This window comes from Bubalus kerabau, chromosome X (genome assembly GCF_029407905.1).
Source record: "Bubalus kerabau isolate K-KA32 ecotype Philippines breed swamp buffalo chromosome X, PCC_UOA_SB_1v2, whole genome shotgun sequence".
Taxonomy (NCBI): domain Eukaryota; kingdom Metazoa; phylum Chordata; class Mammalia; order Artiodactyla; family Bovidae; genus Bubalus; species Bubalus kerabau.
The window spans coordinates 15,718,697-15,746,664 of record NC_073647.1 but is presented as its reverse complement, the minus strand read 5'-3'; the positions used below and the strand labels follow the sequence as shown (position 1 = coordinate 15,746,664).

Here is a 27,968-nt window from a genome sequence, read left to right as displayed (position 1 = left end):
TCAAAATGCTTGAAGAAGTGGTAGTTAGCTGGTGAGAGGTCAGGTAAATATGGCAGACGAAACAAAACCTCACAGCCCAATTCGTTCAACTTTTGAAGCATTGATTGTGCAACATGCAGTTGGGTGTTGTTACAGGAAAGAATTGGGCCCTTTCTGTTGAATAAAGCCGGCTGTAGGTGTTGTGGTTTTCAGTGCATGTCATTGATTTGCTGAGCCTACTTTTCAGATGTAATGATTTCACCAGGATTCAGAAAGCTGTGATGGATCAGATGGGCAGCAGACCACCAAACAGTGACCATGACCTTTTTCTTAATGCACGTTTGGCTTTGGGAAATGCTTTGGAGCTTCTTCTCGGTCCAACCACTGAGCTGGTCATCACTGGTTATATAAAATCTACTCTTTGTCACATGTCACAATCCACTTGAGAAATGGTTTGTTGTTTTAGCATAGAATAAGAGAAAATGACACTTCAAAATGATGTGTTTTTTTTGTTTTTTTTTTTTTAATTTTGGGTCAGCTCATGAAGCACTCACCTATTAAGCTTTTTCACCTTTCCAATTTGCTTCAAATGCTGAATGAACATAGAATGGTCAACGCTGAGTTCTTATGCAACTTCTCATGTGGTTGCAAGAGGATTAGCTTTGGTGATGGCTCTCAATTGTCATGCCAACTTCTAATGACTGGCCACTGTGCTCCTTATCTTCAAGACTCTCATCTCCTTTGCAAAACTTCTTGAATCACCACTGCATTGTACATTTATTAGTAGTTCCTGGGCCCATGCATTGTTGATGTTAGAAGTTGTCTCCACTGCTTTATGAACCATTTTGAACTTGAATAAGAAAACTGCTTGTTTTTTAACATCATTTCCATAGTCCAAAATAAATATAAACAGCAAGTGATAAATCATTAGCAAAAAAAGGCAATAAATTTGCATTAAAATGATGTATAACATAACCATATTTATTAAGAATGTATTCCAATATTGAATGGCAAATTTCAATATTGCAAAAACCACAATTATGTTTGCACCAACCTAATAGTATCTTTCTTATAAAAAAATTCATTTCAAATGTGTAACTAAGAATAAGAAATAATGCTAATTCTTAGTATATTTCAAACACTTTGTAAGTTCCCTATATATAAACTAATTATCTTGATAACCCTTTGAGGTAGATATTACTTTTATCAACTTCACTTTAGAGTTGAGGAAAAGTGAGGCAAGGAGATGTGGAGTAACTTTCTTGAAATCACACACATAGTAAGTGGCATAATGAAGTTCAAACTCTGGCAGTCTGTCTTCAGGGTTCTTTATTTTGACTATTATATTTGCTTACACATCTGGAGAGCATATTCAGTTCATTAATTGAGGTGCAACACTATTTGATGGATACATTTGCATGCTGGGAAACCATTCCATCAAATAGACTTGAGTATGTTAATGCAACAAGTTGGATTTTACACAAATATGTTTATTTACTGTTTATGTGGAAGCTGCCTCTATTTGTCTTAGATAATTCAATGCTAAAGATCATCCATTGTAATTAAAATTAAATTCCTGCCCAAGAACTTTGATCAACTATTTTCTACCTTTACTTTTGTTTTGATTCAGATTATATCATGCAACAGTCAAGCCAAATACTAGTGGTTAAAAAAACAAACAAACCTATCTATCTGGATCATGATGGTGATATAGGATGTTTCTGGCTTCAGTCCTCTTCACACGAAGACAAACTACTAACTATCCATAGAAAAGACACCACTGTGAAAACCCCAGGGTTGAGGGTGAACCTGTTCCTACTACCCTGCCCCAGACCACAGAGACCAAGAAGAAATGCATCAGAAGGTTAAAATGAATGGCTACACTCTGACCTCATCACTTTCTCTCCTAGAAAAGCACAGCAAAATACTGGGAGGGCCCACTTGGGCTTATGTTTCCTCCAGTGGGAAAAAGAGAGCCCAAGGTGGCCAGCTAGCTCCACCATGATCAAGTGGGAGTCATCTCTGGAATGCAAGAATGTTTCAACATACGAAAATAAAAAAATACAATGCATCACATAAATAGAATGAAAGAAAAAGTATGATCATTTCAATAGATACAGAAAAAGTACTTGACAAAATTCAACATCCTTTTAAGATAAAAATCATAACAAATTGTGTATAGAAGAAATGCTTCTCAACATAATGAAGACCATATATGACAAACCCACAGCTAACATTATACTCAATGGTGAGAGGTTCAAAATCTTTTAAGACCAGGAACAGACATTATTCCTATTCATAGTTCTGAAATTTCTAGCAATCAGGTATGAACAGGAGGGAAAATTAAATTGTCTCTATTTGCAGATGATATGAATATAATATAAAAGAGCATAAGTGAAGTGAAAGTCACTCAGTTGTGTCCACCTCTTTGTGACCCCATGGACTATACAGTCCAGTCCATGGAATTCTCCAGGCCAGAATACTGGAGTGGGTAACCATTCCCTTCTCCAGGGGATCTTCCCAACCCAGGGATCAAACCCAGTCTCCCGCATTGCAGGTGGATTCTTTACCAGCTGAGCCACAAGGGAAGCCCAAGAATACTGGAGTGGGTAGCCTATCCCTTCTCCAGCGGATTTTCCTGACCCAGGAATCAAACTGGGCTTTCCTGCATTGCACTGCAGGTGGTTGCTTACCAACTAGTCAAAGCTATGGTTTTTCCAGTAGCCATCTATGGATGTGAGAGTTGGACTATAAAGAAGGCTGAGGGGGTGAAGAATTGATGATTTTGAACTGTGGTGTTGAAGAAGACTCTTGAGAGTCCCTTGGACTGCAAGGAGATCAAACCTGACAATCCTAAAGGAATTCAATCTTGAATATTCATTGGAAGGACTGATGCTGAAGCTCCAATACTTTGGGCACCTGATGTGAAGTGCCAACTCATTAGAAAAGACCCTGATGCTGGGAAAGATTGAAGGCAGGAGGAGAAGGGGACAACAAAGGACGAGATGGCTGGATGGCAACACCGACTCAATGGACATGAGTTTGAGCAAGCTCCAGGAGATTGTGAAGGACAGGGAAGCCTGGCATGCTGCAGTCCATGAGGTTGCAAAGAATCAGACATGACTGAGTGACTGAACAATAACAACCACCATAAGATAGACTCTAGTATAAATTTTGTGGAAATAACTTAGTTTTAGGAACCCGAGCAAGGGCTTCCCTTCAGGTATGACACTTAGGCCAAATCCAAAAGGATGAGTAGAGTTAACCAAACCTAGAAGGAAAGGCGCATCTGAAATGTTTTCTAGCAAAGGGAATTGCATATTAAACTGTTGTTTATTATCTCTGCTGAATGAGAATCATAGTTGTTTGCTTGTTGTTTGTTTTTAGCCCACAGGTAAAACCAACAGTAAAAAGATACAAATGGTTGTGTTTCACTTTGAGTCACTGAAAACAGCCATGTCAACCTGAGAGAGATTACCAATTTCAGTTTATCAAATAAGGTGGTTTAATTTTCTAAAGCTTGGTATTTAGCTAATTGTATAGAGTCCACAGGTATATCATATTGCAAAAGTCTCCTAATCTGTGCTTGATTTCACAGTGGATACTGACAGAAATGTAATGCTTATTTTATTGGAATTCTTCAGTTGCTATGATATAAAATTGATGTTTATTTCTAAAATAGATTTGGGCTTTTTATTGTGGATTTTTTTTTTTTGTATTATTGTATGTGTGTGTGTGTGTGTGTGCATGCTCAGCTGCTCAATTGTGTCTGACACTTAGCAACCCCAAGGACTGTAGCCCACCAGGTTCCTCTCTCAATGGGATTTCCTAGGCAAGAACACTGGGGTGGGTTGCCATTTCCTCTTCCAAGGGATGTTCCCAACCCAAGGACCAAACCAGCATCTTCCTGTGTCTCTTGCATTGGTCAGCAGACTCTTTACCACTGCACTACCTGGGAAGACGTATTTTGTGTGTGTGTATATATATATATAAGAGCTAGCATAAAATATTGCTAGTATGTTAAGTGAACTCTAAGATTATGCTGATTTTTACTAATAACTTTTTATTTTTATTTTTTTATTATTTTTTTCCTTTTACTAATAACTTTTTAAAGAAGTATCATCATGTCCATTTTCACAGATGACAAAGTTAAGATTCAGAAAGATTAATCAATTTGTTCAAGGTCACATAGCAGGTAAGAATTAGAACCAAGATTTAAAGCCAGGACTGAACTGAGTCAAAACTATATTAAATTGTGTATTCCACACATATTTTACATATATATATACACATATAACACAAACATATATACGTAAAAATATATATGATAGAAATACTCAGTGTATCGCTATATTTGTATAGACATGTATATCAATAGACTGTAGATCAATAGATTAATAGGAGACAGAAATAATGCAAAAATCATTATGTCTCTTGCTCTGGATAGCATAGGCTATTGAAGGAGGAGCAAAAGGACACTCATTTTTGGCAATATGTCATATCATTAAATAACATTAAAATTGCATGTAAAGATAAGCTTCCCCAATCTTGAAGTCTTATACTAGTAAAGTTGGTAGAGTTGGATGTTGAACTCATAGTTTTTGATTGGTAAACTAAGGTTGTTTCTCTGTACTTCATGGCTTCCAAGGGCTTCTTCATTCTTTATTTCATCTCCATCCATCAGCAAATCAGCCTCAATTTCGAGAAGAATACATTCAAGAGAAATGTCTGGCGCAGTATTTTATATATTAATGATTTACTTAAGCAAGTAAATTCTGATTCAACTGAAAAATTTAAAACAGTTTGTAGAAGGAGAAGGAAATCCTGTTATTTGCAACAACATAGACAGACTTTGAACCAGCCTTGGGGCTTAGATGGTAAAGAATCTGCCTGCAATGTAGGAGACCAGGGTTCTATCCCTGGATTGGGACAATCCTCTGGAGAAGGGAATGGCGACCCATTCCAGTATTTTTGCCTGAAAAATCCCATAGACAGAGGACCCTGGTGGGTTACAGTCCATGGGGTCACATAGAGTCAGACACAATTGAGTGACTAACAATTTCACTTTCAATATGTGAAATACTTTTATGAATATAAAGATGACATGAATTTAATAACTGATAAAAATAATAATGAAATTAAATAACAATAAATAATTGAGGATTTTTAAAACTGTATTCAAAGTTCTGTTAAGCCAAAGTTAATTTAAATCAAAAATTTAAATTGGAATTTAGTAATGATTTTGTTTGAATATACATTTCATTTAAAGGTTAAATAAAAGGTTCGATGCAGGATACTGGTTGCTTGGGGCTGGTGCACTGGGACGACCCAGAGGGATGGAATGGGGAGGGAGGAGGGAGGAGGGTTCAGGATGGGGAACACATGTATACCTGTGGCGGATTCATTTTGATATTTGGCAAAACTAATACAATTATGTAAAGTTTAAAAATAAAATAAAATTTAAAAAAATAAAATAAAATAAAATAAAAACTTGGAAAAAAAAATAAAGGTTAAATAAAAACTGGTATATAATCAAGATCATATAACATCCCAAATCAAAAGTTGAGAAAACCTACTTGAGAGCTGGTTTGGAACATTTATTATTAATGGGAAACTGACACTAGAAAATTTAATCTAAAGGTCAGTTATATCTCACAGTCAAATAGGAAAATAATCCAAATTTAGACCCACTATTCTCATATGAATTATAAATGGTATTATTTATCCAGTACTTTTTGAACCAATATGTCTTAAATTTCATGGATAATGACTTTCTATACTAGTTTTTCTATACAAAGGTCTTCCTCAGTTTCACAAAATGGGTTTATCATCTCATTTTCTCTTAGCATTGTAGTAGTGATTCTTACTACTGTTATAGAAGTTTCATTTTAATCTTTTATCCTATTGAAAAATTACTTTTAAAATCTAGATTGAATTGTTGTTATAACTGGTACATCCTCACAGGTAGAGAGAAAGTGCTAAGCTAACAGTAATTCATAACTCAACTCATAACTATTAAGCTACATAGCAACTAAATTAACAGTAGCTCAGCTCATAACTCATAACACAACTTATGTGTGCTCAGTTGTGTCCAACTCTTTGAGAACCCATGTACTGTAGCTCACCAGATTCCACTGTCCATGGGATTTCCCAGGCAAGAATACCTGTGTGGATTTCCATTTCCTCCTCCAGGGGATCTTCCTGACACAGGGATCAAACCCAGATCTCCTGCATCTCCTGCATTGGCAGGTAGATTCTTTACCACTGCACCACCTGGGAAGCCCCAAGCTGACAGTAGATAAATACAAATCAACCTTCCTTCATTTTTTGGAAAGAAAAGATTTTGTACACATGGGTCTGAAACAAATGAGAGAACTAAAAAGCCACAGAATTGAAAACCTACAGAAATTTTAAGGGTTTCCTTGCTTTTCTAATATCACTTGACTCAATCTGTATTATTTATACAATGAAAATAAGCAATTATAATATAATCCTCTCACATATCAAACACTGGTACATGCCTAAGGCAAGAATACAGAGAACTGTACAAAAAAGTTCTTAATGACCCAGATAACCATGGTGGTGTAGTCACTCACCTAGAGTCAGATACCCTGGAGTGTGAAGTCAAGTGGGCCTTAGGAAGCATTATTACAAACAAACCTAGTGGAGATGATGGAATTCCAGCTGAGCTATTTCAAATCCTAAAAGATGGTGCTATTAAAATGTTGCACTCATTATGCCAGCAAATTTGGAAAACTCAGCAGTGGCCACAGGACTGGAAAAGGTCAGTTTTCTTTCCAATCCCAAAGAAAGGCAATGCCAAAGAATGTTCAAACTACCGCACAGTTGCACTCATTTCACATGCCAGCAAGATTATGCTCAAAATCCTTTGAGCTAGGCTTCAGCAGTACGTGAACTAAGAACTTCCAGATGTACAAGCTGGATCTAGAAAAGGCAGAGGAACCAGAGATCAAATTGCTAACATATGCTGGATCATAGAAAAAGCAAGGAAATTCCAATAAAACCATCTACTGCTTCATTGACAATGCTAAAGCCTTTGACTATGTGGATCACAAAACACTGTGGAAAATTCTTACTTAAAGGGATGGAAATATCAGACCACATTACCTGCCTCCTGAGAAACCTATATGCAGGAGAAGAAGCAACAGTTAGAACAGGACATGGAACAACAGACTAGCTTCAAATTGGGAAAGGAGTACATCAAGGCTGTATATTGTGACCCTGCTTATTTAACTTAAATGCAGAGTACATCATGAGAAATGCTGTACTGGATGAAGCACAAGCTGGAATCAAGGCTCCCAGGAGAAATATCAACAACCTCAGATATGCAGATGATACCACTTTAATGGAAGAGAGTGAAGAGGAACTAAAGAGCCTCTTGATGAAGGTGAAAGTGGAGAGTGAAAAAGCTGGCTTAAAACAACATTCAAAAAACAAATATCATGGCATCTGGTCCTATCACTTCATGGCAAATAGATGGAAAAATGTGGAAACAGTGTCAGATTGCATTTTCATAGGCGCCAAAATCAATGTGGATGGTGACTGCAGCTACGAAATTAAAAGACACTTGCTGCTTGGAAGAATAGCTATGACAAACCTAGACAGTGTATTAGAAAGCAGAGACATCATTTTGCTGACAAAGATCCTTATAGTCAAAGCTATGGTTTTTCCAGTAGTCATGTATGGATGTGAGAGTTGGACCATAAAGAATGCTGAGCACCAAAGAATTGATGCTTTCTAACTGTGGCGCTGGATAAGACTCTTGAGAGTCCCTTGGACAGCAAGGAGATCAAACCATTCAACCTTAAAGGAAACAAACCCTGAATATTCATTGGAAGGACTGATGTTGAAGTTGAAGTTGCTCAGTTGTGTCTGACTCTGTGATCCCATGGACTGTAGCCTACCGGGCTCCTCCATCCATGGAATTTTCCAGGCAAGAATACTGGAATGGGTAGCCTTTCCCTTCTCCAGGGGATCTTCCCAACCCAGGGATCGAACCTAGGTCTCCCACATTGCAGGCAGACGCTTTACCCTATGAGCTACCAGGAAACTGAAGGTGAAGTTCCAATACTTTGGTCACCTGATGCGAAGATCTGACTCATTGGGAAAGACCCTGATTCTGGGAAAGATTGAAGGGAGGAGGCGAAGGGGACAACAGAGGATGAGGGCTGGATGGCATCACTGACTCAATGGACATGAGTTTGAGCAAACTCAGGGAGATCGTGAAGGACAGGGAAGCCTGGCATGCTGCAGTCCATGGAGTTGTAAAGAGTCAGACAAAACTCAGCAACTGAACAATAACACCTCTCAACCCAAATTTCTTGGCTTAAAACCCATTGGTCTCACAGGTCAAAGAGGGATGTGAAGAGTGTTTTTACCCTTCTGTACTTGAAATATATTTTGAATAGTAGTCCTTTTTTTCTATCATCAGTTACTTATCTCACTATTTACTTGAACAGAAAATTTATTCTAGGGTGTTGAAGATGGAATTTTTACACAGGTTAACCCCTATGGGGTAAAAATGAGGTAAGAGCCTCATTGCTTTAATGTTAACAGAACTCTAGTGATGACAGGAGTGAACCTTTTTGACAGAAGATGATGTTTAAACAGTTCTTACCAACCTAGATTTTCAGCATGCATCAAATTCTCCATGTTTCCCACACTTTCCTTTTATTCTGCCTTTCCTGTTTTTGCTAATTATGAGTCCTTCCTACCAAGTACACTGGATTGTTTTTGATTCTTTCTTATTATTACTCAGTGTTTGAACATTATTAAGGCCTGCTTCTTTAACCTTTATGATGCCTTTTTTTCCCCTCTAATCTAGTTTTCATCTCTACAGCTACCCCTCTTTATTGAGCATAAAATTTCTCTTCTGTAAACCACTGCTTAAGTCTTCCTGCTTCCGAGTTCTTCATTTTAAATATCCTTGTACTGATCAGTTCAAGCTTCATCAAATAGAGCAGAGACCAGGGCATTCTCCTGCTCCCTAATCTTCTCTGTTCTTTCCTAGTCATGAGTCCTTTGTTGTCCCTCTTCTGAACTCCCATGAAGTGTTTTAATCTCTTATACCACACACAACACTGCGTTACTGTGCTTTGCGTACATATTTTATCTTTCTGCTGCAGTGGTAGGAAAATTGTCTTATACACAGTAGGAATTTGTTAAGTATTGTTGACTAGATGAATCTATGGATAAATATATACTCATTATACAGAGATATGATTGTTTTTCTTTTATTTAGATAACTTCTGTGAAACTTGTCCTGTGAACCTATATTACTAATTATGAAATCTAGACAGTCTGGTAAACATATAATAATCTAAAATTAAATCCTACATGTAAGCTAAGGAGATATGAAAAGTTATTAGGATCCCTGTAAAAGGACTTTATCCAGTTCTCACTTCACCTCCTCCAAAAAGCTAAAATTTCTGTGGAAGTCAGCTCTGAAGATTTATTTATGTATATGAAGGGTTTCTTATGAACTCAGAACCAAAAGTAACAGACCTCATGCTTTTTGTTTTGTTTTCCTTAATATTGACAATATTGACCATTTACATTTGCTGTGCACTTAATTTGATTGTGAGAAACAAATCTTGACTTTTTGGCTAATAGATAATTAAATTTCTTATTTTTTAAAGTTTCAAATACAACAATAATTAGATTTATGATTATAATACCAATGTTAATACTTTAATGCCACAGAAAATAAGCATATTCTTTTTGAGTAAAATGTCCTATAGTTTTCTGAGTTAGTTAATTTTCCAAAGAGACTAGCTCATTACAATAGAAAGCCATGTATTAAGAGAATTCCTTATGAATAAATATTGTCCTCAATTTCAAAGGTCCTTAATTGGAGGATGAGCTTCAAAACATTAATGAATCATGTGAAACTGTATAGAGGCATACATATATCTGTGTTACCTCACCCCAGTTTAGGATAAAAAGTCATAATTTCTATCACATTTTCAAAGGGTTTTATGACCTACACATTGTTAGGAATTATCCAAAAACAAGACATTTTGGAATTTTGTTTATAAGGACCAATGCAGGAAATATAGACTAGAAATATACGTCTCTACCAGAGTGTAGTGAGTTAAAAATGCATATTAAACACAGAACTTAATAATTATCTCAGCCAACCATCTGGTCAATATGGAAGTCCTGTGATTGAGTCTGCTCTCACTATTGTGTCACTCATTCATTTATTCCATGTCTATTCTTGGCATGCATATCCTTCATTAGGCATTGGGGTATTCATAGAGGAAGAAGAAAAAAGGTAAGTGGTGCTTTGTCTTCGCTGATTCCATAAAGTGCATCCACACATAAGATCATCTTTTCCTACTTTCTGAACCTAAGTTGATTAATTAATTCAGTGTTTACAAACCACAAAGCCTGTTTTGTGGGAAGAAAATTAAACAGATTTTAAGAGACCTAATAGTACAGTGAGCTGAAGAAACATTTTGTTTCATCATACTCTCCTGTACTTCTTAGAAGAACCTATAAATTAGCCTCTGTAAGTATGCTCTTATGAGACCCCATAGGGATATTACTAATGAGTAACTCCTCAGTAGTCTATGTCTAAGATATTTTAGTGGGTGCCAAAAAAAAAAAAAAAAAGAAATTTAACTGGCTCTCAGTATATAGTGCTTCTATAGCCAAAATAATCTGGGAAGTAATCACCAAATTGAAATAATAAAAAGCAAAGTCACCCTTACAAATTTTCTCGCTGGATTTAAAAGTAATGTTACAGACTTATACAAGCATATTGATGTCAAAACTAAGGTAAAGAGAAGCAATGCCAGTGAAGTCTTCCTCCATGCTTTGTTTACCCTAAAGGGATCTATTATTTCCTATTAAGGTTGGACATTTAATCATTAAAAATGCAATTCTTACTAGTTCTTCTATGCTATGCTCATTCTTTATTTCATAATAAAAATTATTTTTCTTTTCCCAAACCTTTTTTCCTATCAAGAACAATTCAAGACATTTTCTTCAGGCCACAATAATTCTTTTCTCCTTAAGATCCTCTATGTTTTTGTTCTTTAGTCACTAAGTTGTGTCTAACTCTTTGCAACCCCATGGACTATATAGCCCATCAGGCTCCTCTGTCCACGGGACTTTCCAGGCAAGAATACTGAAGTGGGTTGTCATTTCCTTCTCCAGGGGATCTTCTCGAACCAGGGATCAAACCTGCATCTCCTGCATTGGCAGGCAGATTCTTTGCTACTAAGTCATGAGGGAAACAAGATTCCCTGTACCACTTATAAATATGCCACATTATGCAATAAATAATATCAATTTTTCTCCAGTAATTTTAAATATTCTTTTATTCAGACACTCTGCAAATATTTAGTAATCTGCACCTATATGTAATAAACTACTTTTAAAGTTTGAGGTATAGCAATATGCCAAATAGTATACTCATTCTCTCTGTACATACCTTCGAAAGAAATCAAGGAGACAATAAAAGTATGGTTAAGAATATCCTCTCTGAGAGGTAATATTTGAGAAGAGACCTATAGGATGTAGGGAAATAAACTTTATGGTTATCTAAGCAAAGACACTGCAGTGCTGACTTAAAGAAAACACACAACATAAGAGTTGTGAGTTTAAGTTTTATTAAGGGTCTTACTATGGGCTATAGCCTGGGATACAGCCAATCAGTTAGCTGTGAGGCTTTGAAATTGCTCTGAAGAAGTCGGGGAGAAGCCAGGTTGTCTATGACTTTTGGCCAGGAAATACATGCAGTCAAACATAGAACTTGGTAAGGAATTACTCTAGTCACAAAGAACAGATAATCTCAAGTTAATGATTTTAGGGCTTTTCTATGTGTGGGAAGTTTCAAGAATCTGGGGTCATTAAAATTCTTCTTGAAATATACATTGAACTATCTTTAGGGCCCACTTGCCCAAATCACAGAGTGCTCTATCATGCTTTTCATCCTGAATTCCTTTCAGGATACATTGTTGGTCAGCAAATGCAGTGGGTTATGACTTAACCCCTGTAGAACTAGGTGGTGATCAACACACTTTGTCCTAGTGATCCTAATTTTCCTTTCTCCACAACATCATGTGACCATCTTCAACCTATCATTTCTACTTGCCATTTACCCACAATTCAGTCAAGTTCAATTCTTATTTAATCTCACTCCCTTCTCCACCCCATCTCCAGGCCTACTGTCTCCCAAATACTTCCATATGGAAGGTACTGAAATTAAAACTGTAGGTTAATCATTCACCATTCTAATGCATTTCTCATAAAATATTAAGGGCCAATTCTTTGTCCACTTTATACAAAGAGCCAACTCATTGGAAAAGACCCTGATGCTGGGAGAGATTGAAGGCAGAAGGAGAAGGGGATGACAGAGAATGAGATGGTTGGATGGCATCACTGACTCAATGAACGTGAGTTTGAGCAAGCTCTGGGAGATGAAGGACAGGGAAGCCTGGTATGCTGCAGTCTATGGAGTTACGAAGAGTTGGGCGTGACTGAGCAATAAACAACAACAACAATTAAGGGCTAAACCAAATGGATACTTTTCAGTCCTTGTTTTGTTGCTGTTTATTTGTTCAGTTATGTCAGACTCTTTTGCAACCCCAAGGACTGTAGCCTTCCAGGATATCTGTCCATGGGATTTCCTAGGCAAGAATACTGGAGTGAGTTGTCATTTCCTTCTCCAGGGGATCTTCCCAACCCAGGGGTTGAACCCATGACTCCTGCATTGCAGGTGGATTCTTTACCACTGAGCCACAAATTACTTTATTTCTCTACTATATTTACAACTAGTGACTCCTTTATCCTTCTTGAAACATTAGGTCATTTGAAAGTGTAGCAATGATGAGATGTAAATTTTCCTACTGCCACTAGCTCTTTCATTCAGAACAGAAGTATATGGGGATCAGGAAAAAGAGCCTGAATTGTTCTCACAGCATAATGTTGCCAGAAATCTAAATTGTTTCCCACCTATACACTTTACTCCTGCTAGCTGGTTGTTCCATGTTTTAGTACATACCAGAAATCAGATTTCTACTGATTCCCTCCAGGAAAAAGCAGAAGAAAATTGCAACAGGCAGTAGCACTTATGAAGAGCTAGATAACCACATGATCTATTAGATTCCTCATCCCCAGTGAAAACTGGCTTCTATGTTTTCCTGCAAAATGCATCCCAGGTCTTCTCTTTACTCCTTCCCACTACACTGCATGAAGATTCTCCTACCAATCTCTTCTGTAAAATAAGACAATTTCTACTCTGAAAAAAAGTTACATTTGCATTTAAGACAACCTACTGAGTGGGAGAAAATATTTGGTTGTAATGCAACCAACAAGGGATTAATTTTTAAAATATATAAACAGGTTATACAGCTCAATATAAAACAAATGGCCAGAAGACCTAAATTGACATTCTTTCAAAGAAAATTTACACACAACCAACAGGCACATGAAAAGATGCTCAAATCACTAATTAGAGAGATGCAAATCAAAACTGTAATGAGGTACCACTTCACTCCAGTCAAAATAGCCATCATCAAAAAGTCTACAAATAAATGCTGGAGAGGGTGTGGAGAAAGGGAACCTTCTTACACTGCTGGTGGAAATGAAAATTGGTACAGCCACTATAGAGAACAATAGGGAGATTCTTTTAAAAACTAAAAATAGAGTTGCCATATGATCCAGCAGTCCCACTCCTAGGCACATATCTAGAGAAAACTGCAATTTGAAAAGAGGCATGCCCTCTGATGTTCACTGCAACACTTTTTACAGTAGTCAAGACATGGAAGCAAAGCAAATGCCCATCAACAGATGAATGGATAAAGAAAATGTCATATATACATATATAATGAAATATTACTCAGCCATAAAAAGAATGAAATAACGCCATTTGCAGCAACATGGATGGACCTAGAGATCATCATACTAAGAAAAATAAGTCAAAGACAAATATTTTATTTCTTATATGTGGAATCTAAAAAAAGATACAAATGAACTTATTTACAAAACACAAATAGACCCACAGACATAGAAAACAAACTTATGGTTACCAAAGGGGAAGGGGGAAGGAATAAAGGTAAGAGCTTGAAATTAACACATACACACTATTACACATGAAATAGATAACCAACAAGAACCTATTGTATAGCACAGATAACCATACTCAGTATTTTTTAAGAATCTGAAAATGAATAGATATTTATCAGTATAAATCACTCTGCTATACACATGGAACTAATATGAAATTTTAAGTCAACTATACTTCAATAAAATATTTTTCCCTCTAAGTATTTGAAATTAAGAAATGTTAATTATTTTTTTCCAGAGTGACTATAACATTATATTCCCTACTTAGGAAGTGTTAATTGTTAATAGCTTTATTTCCCTAAGCTAGGAATATTATGTTAGGAGATGCCAACTCAAAAAAAGGAAATAAAAAGTGAATTGTGAGATCATACCCCCTGTTAACTCCACATTTTTAAAGAATGGCTAATGCTATTTTAAGATTAAATATGCATTTGAACATTTTTAGCTTGAACTCTTGACTTTTTATACATTTAATTTGCAAATAGCTACCTGCAGTGCAGGTGAGAGTTTTATTTTTTAAATAGGTCATGTTAGCATTCATAAAAAATACTTTGTTTTTGAATATGAAGTCATATGAACTGGCAATTTCCATAGAAACAACTGGGATAAATAGGTAATTATCTGTAAGTATATGTATAAAAAGTCCTTTCTTATGTTTTATTTATTTAGGGGCTCTAAGTATCTCCCATAAAAACTAAAGGACATATATTTTATATCTTCTAAAGAAAGACATCACCTTTAAAGTCTCATTCTAATTGATTTTTAGATTTTTAAAAATCTAAATAATTCTTTTCAACAAATGGACATAAATCCAGCTGATCTATTTTATCTATAGAACACTGATTCTAGACTGAGACTGACCCTAAAAATCTAAAGATAAATTGCTTGACTTCAGTAGAACATTTTGTGTTCATAAAACTTATTTCAAACTTTGAAAGATGAATACTGTATTTTCTTTAAAATAAGTGACCATAAAATTATATTATTATATTAAAATAGTTGTTAAACCTTACTGTATCACTTGGGTCGTTTTAAGTATCTTTTTATTTAATCTTCAGTACAACTGAAGGTCACTCTTTTTTTAAAATTTTACTCTTTAATCCCTTTAATATGATTTCCTGCTGCTAAGATCATTCATTTAACAGTTAGGTATCATCTTGACCTTGACAGCAAGTAGATTTGATTTTAACTACCAACTTCCATAGACAGATGATGGTTACTTGAGGTTTTACATTCACAAGGACCATAAAGCCATTAATATTTAGAAATAGCATTGTGATCAATTAATGATATCTTCCATGGTCAAATAGGAGAATTTCTTTGTGTATATACAGGTCTTGGTATTGATTTATTCTCATCCACTAGATTGTAAGGGTAGAGATATTTCATACCTTGGTATCATTCACAGTACCTAATATATAGTAGATATTCAATAAATAAGTAACATTCTCCTATTCACAAATCAAGATTTTCTATAAAATCAGTCTCTTTTCATTGGTTCCTGTTTTAATACAGAGTTTAGTAAAATATATAAAAGAGCAGTTTCTTCTATTTTAAGCCTGAGTTGTTTGATTATATCCAGAAGCAGTGCAAATGTAAAAAATACTATTACAATTTGGAATTACAAATGAATAAAATCTTAGAATTATTGTACTTGCTTTAAAAAGTAACCATCAAATCCCTAAAGGAATGATAATTATAATAATTATAACACATTAAGAGAATATGTATTCATAAGCACTATAAAAATCAACTCATTAATTTCTCACATATATCTGTAAAGTGCGTGCTATCGATATACCTACAGAGATGTTAAATGAGTTGCCTAAGGTCATGTAGTTATCAAATGGCAGAAGAGTTGGAGTTTTGTGTTTATGATTATAAGCTTTTTGTCAATTTACTTAGAAAAATAAGGGGGGAAAAGCAGTGAAAATAGTAAGGTAGAAGGGACCACGGGAGTAGCCAGCCACAACAGGAAGAGTATTTTATCACCAACAATGTTCAGAAATGCTGAAATATGGTGATAGTAAAAGTTGACTGATTTTTAGTCTGATTGTTTTTAAAGTCTCTTCAAGTACACCATCCTCTTATTGGTTGCGTTCATGGCAGACTATCCTCACCCCATCCTGTGCTCTACTCCATGCTGTTTGGCACAACCTTGAAAAAATTAAAGATTAAAATGACTAACACTGGTACCTGTTCTCCTGATTATGCTGTTTCTAGAGCAGCTTGTTTACCAGGCTGAGAAAAGTCACTCTATTGGATCAGTAGAAAAACAAATACCAGACTACACAGGGCATTATGAGCCGGGGGTGGCCTATTCTGAGCTTTGAGCCAAAGAGTATGAATACTCTTTTACCAAACTGGGAAGATTAAGGCAAAAAGCAACTTGGAATCATATCTCACCCTCTCATGAATTCCTCTCTTCCCAATCCCAGTGAAGAATGACTTAATATTACTCTGAAAAACTTTCAGGAAATAATCTCCCAACAAATAAAATAAATGCTTTCATGAAAAATCTGTCAGGAAATAAATGCACAAAAATAAACAAGAGAGATTTTGAACTGTGGTGTTGGAGAAGACTCTTGAGAGCCCCTTGGACTGCAAGGAGATCCAACCAGTCTATCTTAAAGGAAATCAGTCCTGAATATTCATTGGAAGGCCTGATGCTGAAACTGAAACTCCAATACTTTGGCCACCTGATGTGAAGAACTGACTCATTTGAAAAAACCCTGATGCTGGGATTGAAGGCAGGAGGAGAAGGGGATGGCAGAGGATAAGATGGTTGGATGGCATTACCGACTAAATGGACATGTGTTTGAGTAAACTCGGGAGTTGGTGATGGACACGGAGGCCTGGTGTGCTGCAGTCCATGGGGTTGCAAAGAGTTGGACACGACTGAGTGGCTGATCACAGATATGCAGATGACACCACCCTTATGGCAGAAAGTGAAGCGGAACTAAAAAGCCTCTTGATGAATGTGAAAGAGGAGAGTGAAAAAGTTGGCTTAAAACTCAACATTCAGAAAAAGAAGATCATGGCATCTGGTCCCATCACTTCATGGCAAATAGATGGGGAAACAGTGAGAGACTTTATTTTCTTGGTCTCCAAAATCACTGCAGATGGTGACTGCAGCCATGAAATTGAAAGACGCTTACTCCTTGGAAGAAAAGTTATGACCAACCTAGATAGCATATTCAAAAGCAGAGACATTACTTTGCCAACAAAGGTTCGTCTAGTCAAGGCTATGGTTTTTCCTGTGGTCATGTATGGATGTGAGAGTTGGACTGTGAAGAAAGCTGAGCGCCGAAGAACTGATGCTTTTGAGCTGTGGTGTTGGCGAAGACTCTTGAGAGTCCCTTGGACTGCAAGGAGATCCAACCAGTCCATTCTGAAGGAGATCAGCCCTGGGATTTCTTTGGAAGGAATGATGCTAAAGCTGAAACTCCAGTACTTTGGCCACCTCACACGCAGAGTTGACTCATTGGAAAAGCCTCTGATGCTGGGAGGGATTGGGGGCAGGAGGAGAAGGGGACGTCAGAGGATGAGATGGCTGGATGGCATCACTGACTCAATGGACGTGAGTCTGAGTGAACTCCGGGAGTTGGTGATGCACAGAGAGGCCTGGCGTGCTGCGATTCATGGGGTCACAAAGAGTCGGACACTGAGCGACTGAACTGAACTGAACTGAACTGAGTGGCTGAACTGAATTGAATCATCATTATCCATATAAGTTAAAGTGCGTATGTATATACCTTTTTATTTGAGGAGCTCTGGAAAAGGCCTTCCCTTTTCCTCTACCAAAATAATCTTTTCACAGATGGATGTAATCCTGTTAAAATGTTTAAATGCAAATTATATTAATCACATTATAAAATCACATGCTTTTAGCATCATTCATTTTGAAGCATATATACATTTCCACACGGTGGAGGAGGAGAGTGTGGGATAAGAGAATTCCCCTTGATTTATATAATTCATCCCTTTGCCCCAACTTGTCCCAATCATCTATATTTGGTCCTCAAACACTATGTCAGGGATCACAAACTCAAAGGCTCACAAGGAAATAGAACATAATGGAGTGAAATGAGCTGGGAAGGGTGTTTGTAAAATTAAAGTGCTTACGTCATCTCTCTTTATTATCTGGTCTTCACTTTTGGCTGATTGCTGACATCTGGAAACGTGAGGTCAGTGTTGCTCAATCTTTTAAATTTTCGAGAGAGGCTAGAAATTCAAACTTATAGTCACTCTCTGAATTTTTAAACACTGAAGTTGTGTTAAAAATGATTAGAACACTAGTCATAATTATTAATTAGTAACTAATAATTATTTGCCATTATTATTAATGGCAGAACAATACATGCCTGTAAGCTGCCACTTTGCTCCCTTTATCAAGTTTATATATAGACCAGCTGTCCACTTAGTATTTAAGAGAAGGCTATTTCCCCTAATTAAAAAAAAAAAAGTATTTTCTGAATCCTATATTGGTGTTGCTTGCATTCTTTTCCTTTAAATAAGAAGTACAAAAGGGGGATGCATTTTTATTTAGTATGATTATATGGAGTCAGTTTCACTCTTTGAAATCCCATCTTAGATTATGTCTAGATATCTAGAAGAAAAATAAATGTGCATTTATTTATCTGGATATTTCATCTATATGATATTGAAAACATCAGCATGATTGAATATTCAATATTTATCAGTCATTTGGTATGATATAGCCATAAATATAGTTTGATACTTAATGTTCCCTTTTTTTATGCATTTTGGATCATTTTTCCTTGAGAATTCCAAACTTTTTATATATCTAAGGGAGTTAATTTTTTACATTTCAGATCTTTTATTTACTTCATTTGTTCCAGTTACCTTTCACAGAGTGTCATCCCATTGCTGCTCATCCTTTACTTGATTAAAGCCTATAGTTTACCCCAGAAACAAGTCTGCCTCTACCACAAAAACAAGGATTATATTAGACTCAACTATATGAAATAATTATTTCTATAGGTCAAAATGTCAAATGTCAGCAATTTCATATGGTTTATTATAACTGAAAAATATTATTTCCTTGGGCCAGATTGATGCCAACATCAATCTAAATTTAAACTCAATTGTTAAACTTTAAAATATTGCTACAGAAACCTCAACACAATGCATCCTCATTCTTTATTGGCAATGGTAATAAAAAGTACAAAACCTATTAATTTTTCTTTATAATTTATATCCTTAATGTCCTATCTTTTCCATGTTTACCATTTTATCTTAGTCTGGAGGGTCCCAAAGCACCTGAAGTCTAAAATCCTAGGGTTGATACTTAATTGATTTGCTGTCTCCTCTCTATGATTAAACATTGGGACCACATATGACTTCTCCCCAAAACATCCAACCAACTCTGATTCTTCTTACACTATAGTCAATTTTGAGATGTATCACAAGTAATTCTTTACTAATATGGAAGTACAATTTACATATGATTTAAATAATACATTTGACTAGATTCATAATTATTCATATAACAACATTCTCACTGATTCAGAAACACTATTTTACATGGAAGAGAAGAGGGAAGTAAGAGCCAGAGCTCTTACTCTGGGAGTTAACATGTATCGCTGGATACACTTATGCCAATGCACTGTTCACCTGAATACCATCCATCTGATGCTACCAAAGAAAAAGGTTTGATAACTGAAGTGTTACAAGTTAACACCACAAAAGCTTCAACTTGCCTTTCATAGCTTTCTATAACTGGACCTATTTCAGCATATATATTTCTTACATAAAACCTCTCCTTTAGCTCAGCAGGGCAATTTACCTTCCCAAGAATAAGCAATATGCTCTCCTGCTCCTACTCTAGGTATGGAAAATAGTTTCTTACCAGAAATGCAAACTCTTATTATTTGGTAGTAGTGGCCTAAAGCATTGTTAAAACTAGGATAGGCAGAAAAGGAATGTCAGATGAGAATTCTTCCAACTATATCCTAGTTTCCTGAAATTCCCTTTTCCTTCTCTGTCAAAAGTAATGTTATTTTGGTCTTAAATACCTGCTTTAAAAAAAACAAATTTACTCATCATATACTAGGAATTCATTTTCATTAGCCTAAGGAATATTTGTCTATAAACACTAATTTTACATTAGTATGTTTGTGGTCTTTACTCTTAAATATGGAAATCCCTTTCCTTGTATAAGCTTGATATTGCTGAAAATAGACCTTTATTTTTTTAATAGAATGAAAGACAAACTTTAGCCAAATATATCCAAGTGATTATAAATTTTAAATTACTGGGTGATTTAATTATGCCAATTTACTGTGTATAATTTAGCTTTCCACAAATGAATGCACAAGTCAAACATTGATCTATTTTATATTAAATATATTCTCTCTGAAATGTGCTGTCAAGTTAGAATAGTTTAGTGAGATTTTCCTTTAAAAAAGTAAAATGCTAAATATACTCTGTATGTGGCCACTTGGAAAAGAAGCCACATTTTCATTCTTAATGAAAATCCCTTCAAACAACTGAATAGAGTTCATTCTTATTAAAAGCTCTTCAGCCTAACCTCTGCTCAAATGCAAAGAATGGTATTTTTGAAAGTTGTCCCTTTTTATTGTGATTTTGCATTGCTGAAGTAGTAAATACAGATTGCTGAAAAGCTCTGAAGTTGCTATTGGAAGAGTCCAATTAAGTTTGGCTTAATTTGCGTATAAAAGGCAGCACTCCAGTCCATACTAGCGCTGCCTATAAAGGAGTGGTTTATATTTTCCTCTTAGAACAGATTTTGATAGAGGTTTTTTCCAAGTGAATACTGTAATCAGAGATGGTTTATTGGAATGAGTCTTTAGTAATCATTTCTGGCAGGTACAGGTACAGTACAGCACTTGAGCAGTGCTGTACTTTTTTTTTTTTAATTTGACATTTCATTTATGTTTGACCATTTTCATCTGGGAGAAATGATGGAGTGGCACAAGAGTTTTTTTGAAGATGGTAGAAATAATACCTTTCAGTATTGCCTCATTATAGACAGAATGTTCTAGTTACAGTCGTTGATCCTTTTATATCTAGGGAAAACTTGAAAAACTGTTTTACATAACCTAAAAGTGCTTTTTAGTTAAAAAAGGCTGCTATAACAAGATGTTTTGAGTGCCATGGATTCTCCTGTTTTTAAATTCACTTGGGATTTCATCTTCTTTACAACATTCTCTTCTAGGAATTTTTTATTTTAATTGTATTTGTCTGATATTAACCAATACAATATTAATAAACATGTAAAGTGAGTCCTTAGTTTTATCTTTGTTTCTTGGACTGTCTTCTGTAATTTCTCTGCAGTTGGTTACAAAGCTATAATCAAGACATGATAATGAAAAATAATTTAAAGTCCTAGTTTATGTCATCCTAGCATGCTTTATTTCTGATATCATGTTCAAGTACACGTTCTTATCTTAATACATTTCTATCTAGTTGGGTTGACAAATTCTGACATATAATGATATCGATAAAGCACAGAATTAATGTCTGAAAAGTACTAATTTCAGCTCTTTTTCTAGGAATTATTTTTCTAAATTTTGTATGTATACTTATTTATTGACTCCCTCTCTATTATTTCTGAACATAATTCATTTAAAGAAGTAGAAATTGACTCACGTATGGTCATCATTTTTCTGTATTTTTGTTTGCTTGTGACAATATGCAAAAGATAACACTAAATCTAAAACTTTCTGAGTGGAAAATAATTTCAAAGAATGGTCATATTTGTTATTTTTTGGACCATGGTTTTGTTCTCTTATCAAGGCAAAGGGGAGAATATGTTATGAAATTTTGTCATCACAAAAATGTTTTAAACTTTAAAATTTACATCAGAAGATTTACTGAATTTAAACATTCCAATAAACTAGTTTATTGAGTCAATTAACTCTCTGTTAGGAAGATTATTTACATATTGTTGCTTGTGTATTAGACTTAAAGAGATGGTAAGAATAATCATCCAAACCGACCTGCTGACATTTAAAACATCTTGAATAGACATCCTTTTTGCCCTTATCATAATTAAAGTGAAGGCTAAATGCATTGGTAAACTAATACAGTACCTTATATTCATAATATATGAATGCCTATAGTCAAACTTTTTTTTTTAATAGTCAAACTTTTAATTAACAATCAATGCAGACACTTGCTTTATTCTAAGAATTGAGATTGAAATGACACTCTTTAGGAACTTATGGCCCAATGGAGAATTCAAACATGTAAATAATTATAATACAGTGGGAGTAGGCTATAAAAGGCGAGAATCCCTAAAATCATGTAACATTAAACAAGAGGGAAGAAGACTTCTAAGTGTGAGAAAACAGTAAAACAACCAAAAGAGGGGCTGAAGGCCGAATCTTTGGCAGCAGAGATGGTTCAATAGAATAAGATATTGAGGAGTTAGAATTGAAAATGCTTGGTAAATTACTGAGTGTAGAGAGTGAGAGAGAGGTAAGTATGAAGGAAAACGTCAAGATTTTTAGCTATATAAAATGGTTCAATGGCACTATCATTAACCAAAGTATGGACAATGGGAGCTGGGGCTACTTTTAGGAGATTGAAAAGTTAAGAAATTTGTTGGAGTAGCCTATCAGACAAGCATAAGGGGATTTCAGCAAGAAATTGAAAACATATGATTGAATATCAGAAGTTTGAGTAATGAAGATATGGAAAATACAACAGAAAAAAATAAAGACTTTTGGAGAGGATGAGAATGCCCAGAAAAAATAAGTGATAAGAATAATTAGATGGAATCTTAAGACCATTGGTGTTTAAAATGTGGTTAGAAGAGAAATTCAATAAAGGAAACTGAGAAACAGACTGAGTACAGGGAAACCGAGAGGGGAAAAAATGTATAAATAAGAAATAGTTTTAATGTAGTTGTAAGGGTCATCATAGTCAAATGCCACAAATGAGTAAGGAAAGAAATATTTTAAAAAACAGACCATTAATGAAACTTTCTCTAGCACTTCAGTAAAATAGAAGATGGAAGACAGACAATATTGATTTAAAGTGTTTGGTCAAATACAAAGATTTAAGAAATTTTAAAGTATTTAAGCAAATATGTCAGATATATTTTTACATAAAAATCATAAATATGATAAAAAAAATAACTTGAAGATCCCAAAAATATGAGCCAAAAATGAGATGGGATACTATCCAAAAATTTAAAAAGGAATGGAAAAAAATGAAACGTGAGAAGCAAAGAGATACAGATTATAAACTCATGAGAGACAAAATTTATGTATATATATTTATATTCTAAATATGTATCTATATTTATGAAGCATACTTTCCCCATAACCTTTTCTGACATTGTGAAATGAATTCAATACCAGCATGGATTGCTGCTGCCATTGTCAACTGGTACAATCTTTTAGACATTCATGTGATAATTTCTATGAAAACTATAAAATATTCATATCTTTTGACACTCTAACTCAATTTTTAAAAATCTACCATAAAGGAATTATCCAAAATGTGCTCCAAATATGTATTAGGGTTATTCTTCTGAGAAGTATTTTCAATGCTGAAAAAGTGGAAGCTAAATGCTCAACAATAAAAATATGTTATTTTAAACAATGTCTTATCTAATAGATGACTTGCCAGAAAATCATTAAAGATTATGTTCATAAAAATAGCAGTAAAGAAATGTATTCTCTATAATATTAAATGGAAAAGTATACAAAATTATGTTAACAATGATTTTAACTATGTGAAATATACTGCTGTAATAATAGGTTTTACCGCATGTGTCAGCAATTATTTTTTAATGGAAAGGGCCAGATAGTAAATATTTTTGGTTTTTTGGACCACACAGTCTTGGCTGCAACTGCTTAGCTTTCCCATTATGATGTGAAAGCAACCATATATACCACATAAGTAAATGGTTGTGCTGTCTTCCAATGAAACTTTATTCACAAAAGCAGGTGGTAGGCTATAGTCTGGTAGGCACCAAACAATTAGTTTTCTAAAACTACAGATAATATTTTACTTTTTGTCTTCCTATTTTATAAAAATAATTTTAAAAAATCAAAAGTAAAGGGCAGGATCAAGATGGCAGAGTAGGAAGATGCTGAGCTCGCCTCCTCCTGACAAACACATCAAGATTGCAACTACATAGAGAGCAACTCTCTCTGAGAATCACTTGAAGACTAGCAGAATAGTTCTTCTACAAATAATGTTATAGGGAAAGAACCATATGAACTCTATTTGGAATGGAGGGTAAGTGGTACAGTTGGGACCCACACCCTGGTGGGCAAACCTGAAGAGGATGGTCATATCACAGGCTCAGGGATCTTGTGTAGGAGTAAAGGAATCCAAATCTCACATTAGGCCCTCTAGCCTTAGGGTCTGGCATCAGAAACATGAGCCCCCTTGGCTCACTGGAAAAGCAGTGGGGCTTACTGGAGGGCTGTAGGAAATTGAAATCTGCTTTTGAGAGGTGCACTTATAGATTTACTTACCCTCAGGTCTAGTATAGAGGTAGCATATTGAAAACTACCTGGTACTTTGGCCAGTCTACCAGGACTACTCCCTAATTCATCTTCCAGCCCACACCAGGTTCAGGCTCCAGTCCTTCCAGCTCTGGCACTTCTCCCTGCCCAGGTGGAAATCACCACTGCACCTTGGGAGAAGCCAAGATTTCTACTGGGCTCCTGTTCTTGGGGCCACAGCCCTACCTCTGGGTCAAGGTGAAGGCAGCTATTAAGCTGGGGAGAAGCCTAGGCCTTTTGTTCCAGCCACTCCAGTTCTGACACTGTCTCTAGTCAAAGGGGAAACCACCATGATGCTAAGATAAACTTACCTTGATTCAGAGTGTGGCTCTAGCTCTTGGGGCCCTGGACCCACAAATGACAGGGCATTTGAGTACCACTGAGGCTGGAAGAAGTCACAGCTCTGATCAGGCTCCCACTATGCCTCTCTAGTTCCAGCCATTTTTGTTGTTGTTCAGTCACTCAGTCGTGTCCAACTCTTTGTGACCCCATGCACTGCAGCATGCCAGGCTTCCCTGTCCTTCACCATCACCGGAGCTTGTTCAAACTCATGTCTATCGAGTCAGTGATACCATTCAACCATCTCAAACTTTGTCATCCCCTCTCCTCCTGCCTTCATTATTTCCCAGCATCAGGGTCTTTTCAGTGATTCAGTTATTCACATCAGGTGGCCCAAGTATTGGAGCTTCAGCATCAGTCCTTCCAATGAATATTCTGGATTGATTTCCTTTAGCATTGACTGGTTTAATCTCCTTGCAGTCCAAGGGACTCTCAAGAGCCTTCTCCAACACCACTGTACAAAAGCATCAATTCTTCGGTATTCAACCTTCTTTATGGTCCAACTCTCACACCCATACATTACTATTGGAAAAACCATAGTTTTGACTAGACAGACCTTTGTTCACAAAGTAAGGTCACAGCTTTTTAATATGCTGTCTAGGCTGGTCATAACTTTTCTTCCAAGGAGCAAACGTCTATTAATTTCATGGCTGCAGTCACCATCTGTAGTGATTATGGAGCCCAAGAAAATAGTCTATCACTGTTTCCTTTTTTCCCCCATCTATTTGCCATGAAGTGATGGGACTGGATGCCACAATCTTAGTTTTTTGAATGCTGAGTTTTAAGCCAGTTTTTTCCACTGTCCACTTTCACCTTCATCAAGAAGCTCTTTAGTTCCTCTTTGCTTTCTGCCATAAGGGTGGTGTCATCTGCATATCTGAGGTTATTGATATTTCTCCCAGCAATCTTGATTCTAGCTTGTGCTTCATCCAGTGTGGCATTTTGCATGGTGTACCCTGCATATAAGTTAAATAATCAGGGTGACCATATACAGCCTTGATTTACTCCTTTCCCAATTTGGAACCAGTCCATTGTTCCATGTCAGGTCCTAACTGTTGCTTCTTGACCTGCATACAGGTTTCTTAGGAGACAGATAAGGTGGTCTGGTATTGCCATCTCTTTAAAAATTTTCCACAGTTTGTTGTGATCTACATAGTCAAAGAATTTAGCATAGCAATGAAGCAGAGGTAGATGTTTTTCTGGAATTCTCTTGACTTTTCTATGATCCAACAGATGTTGGCAATTTGATCTCTGATTCCTCTGCCTTTTCTAAATCCAGTTTGAATATCTAGAAGTTCACAATTCACATACTACTGGAGTCTGGCTTGGAGAATTTTGAGCATTACTTTTCTACTTTCTAGCTCAACATTCAGAAAACTAAGATCATGGCATCTGGTCCCATCACTTCATGGCAAATAGATGGGCAAACAGTGGAAACAGGGGCAGACTTTATATTTTTGGGCTCTAAAATCACTGCAGATGGTGATTGCAGCCATGAAATTAAAAGACACTTACTCCTTGGAAGGAAAGTTATGACGAACCTTGACAGCATATTAAAAAGCAGAGACATTACTTTGCCAACAAAGGTCCGTCTAGTCAAGGCTATGGTTTTTCCAGTGGTCATGTATGGATGTGAGAGTTGGAGTATAAAGAAAGCTGAGTGCTGAAGAATTGATGCTTTTGAACTGTGGTGTTGGAGAAGACTCTTGAGAGTCCCTTGGACTGCAAGGAGATCCAACCAGTCCATCCTAAAGGATATCAGTCCTGGGTGTTCATTGGAAGGACTGATGTTGAAGCTGAAACTCCAATACTTTGGCCACCTAATGCAAAGAACCAACTCATTGGAAAAGACCCTGATGCTGGAAAGATTGAAGGCAAGAGAAGAAGGGGACAACAGAGAATGAGATGATTGGATAGTATCACCAACATGATGGACATGAGTTTGAGTGGGCTCTGGGTGTTGGTGATGGACAGAGAAGCCTGGCTTACTGCAGTCCATGGGGTCACAAAGAGTCAAACACGACTGAGCAACTGAACTGAAATGAAAGCAGTTCATCACAACCAAACTGTCCGTATAGGAATTGTTACAGAATCTAAGAAATAAGAAAATATATAAACAATCTCACTGGTAAAGGTAAATATATGGTAAACAGAGTGGACCAACCACTTAAATAAGTTAATACAAAGGTGAAGAGACAAAAATTATAAAATCAATCATAACTACAATAAACAATTTAGGGATACACATAAAGATGCAAAGTATGACACCAAAATAAAAATATTGTGGGGGCATGGGGGTAAAAATTTTAGAACTTTTAGAATGTGCTTGAATTTAAATAACTATCGGTTTAGAACAAGTATGATTATAGATACAGACATGGATATATAGATTAGCCTCATGGAACTAGAAAACCTACAAAAGATGCACAAAAAACAAAGAGAAAGGAGTACAAATATAATACTAAAGAAAATCAAACTATAAGGGAAGTAACCAAAAGAAGAAAATAACAGAAAACTACAAAAATATCAAACAGAAAACAAGTATCAAAATGGCAACAAGTACATACCCTGTTTCCTTTACTTATGTGAAGAGTACATCACCTGAAATGCCAGGCTGGATGGATCACAAGCTGGAATCAAGATTGCTGGGAGAAACACCAACAAACTCAGATATGCAAATGATACCACTCTCAATGCAGAAAGTGAAGAGCAACTAAAAAGCCTCTTGATGAGGGTGAAAGATGAGACTGGAAAAGTTGGCTTAAAACTGAACATTCTAAAAACAAAGATCATGGCACCTGGCCCCATCACTTCATGGCACATAGATGGGGAAAAACTAGAAGCAGTGACAGATTTTATTTTCTTGGCCTCCAAAATCACTGCTGATGGTGACTGCAGCCATGAAATTAAAAGACACTTGCTCCTTGGAAGGAAAGCTATAACAAAAGTAGACTGTATATTAAAAAGCAGAGACATCACTTTGTTAACAAAGGTCTGTCTAGTCAACTATGTTTTTTCCAATATGGATGGATATGAGTGTTG

At 35.9% G+C, this 27,968-nt stretch overlaps 2 long non-coding RNA genes across 2 annotated transcripts in view; both read right to left on the bottom strand.

Moving 5' to 3' along the window:
• The window catches only part of LOC129639230 (uncharacterized), a 116,871-nt gene that overhangs the window by 40,773 nt on the left and 48,130 nt on the right, over window positions 1–27,968 (bottom strand). The gene's annotated exons all lie outside the window — the stretch shown is intronic.
• LOC129639231 (uncharacterized) lies at window positions 142–27,568 on the bottom strand. The gene is made up of 4 exons (XR_008708282.1): window positions 27,494–27,568; window positions 18,202–18,300; window positions 17,832–17,908; window positions 142–843 (listed from the first exon to the last, which is right to left on the bottom strand). It is a non-coding gene; the product is annotated as an uncharacterized LOC129639231 (long non-coding RNA).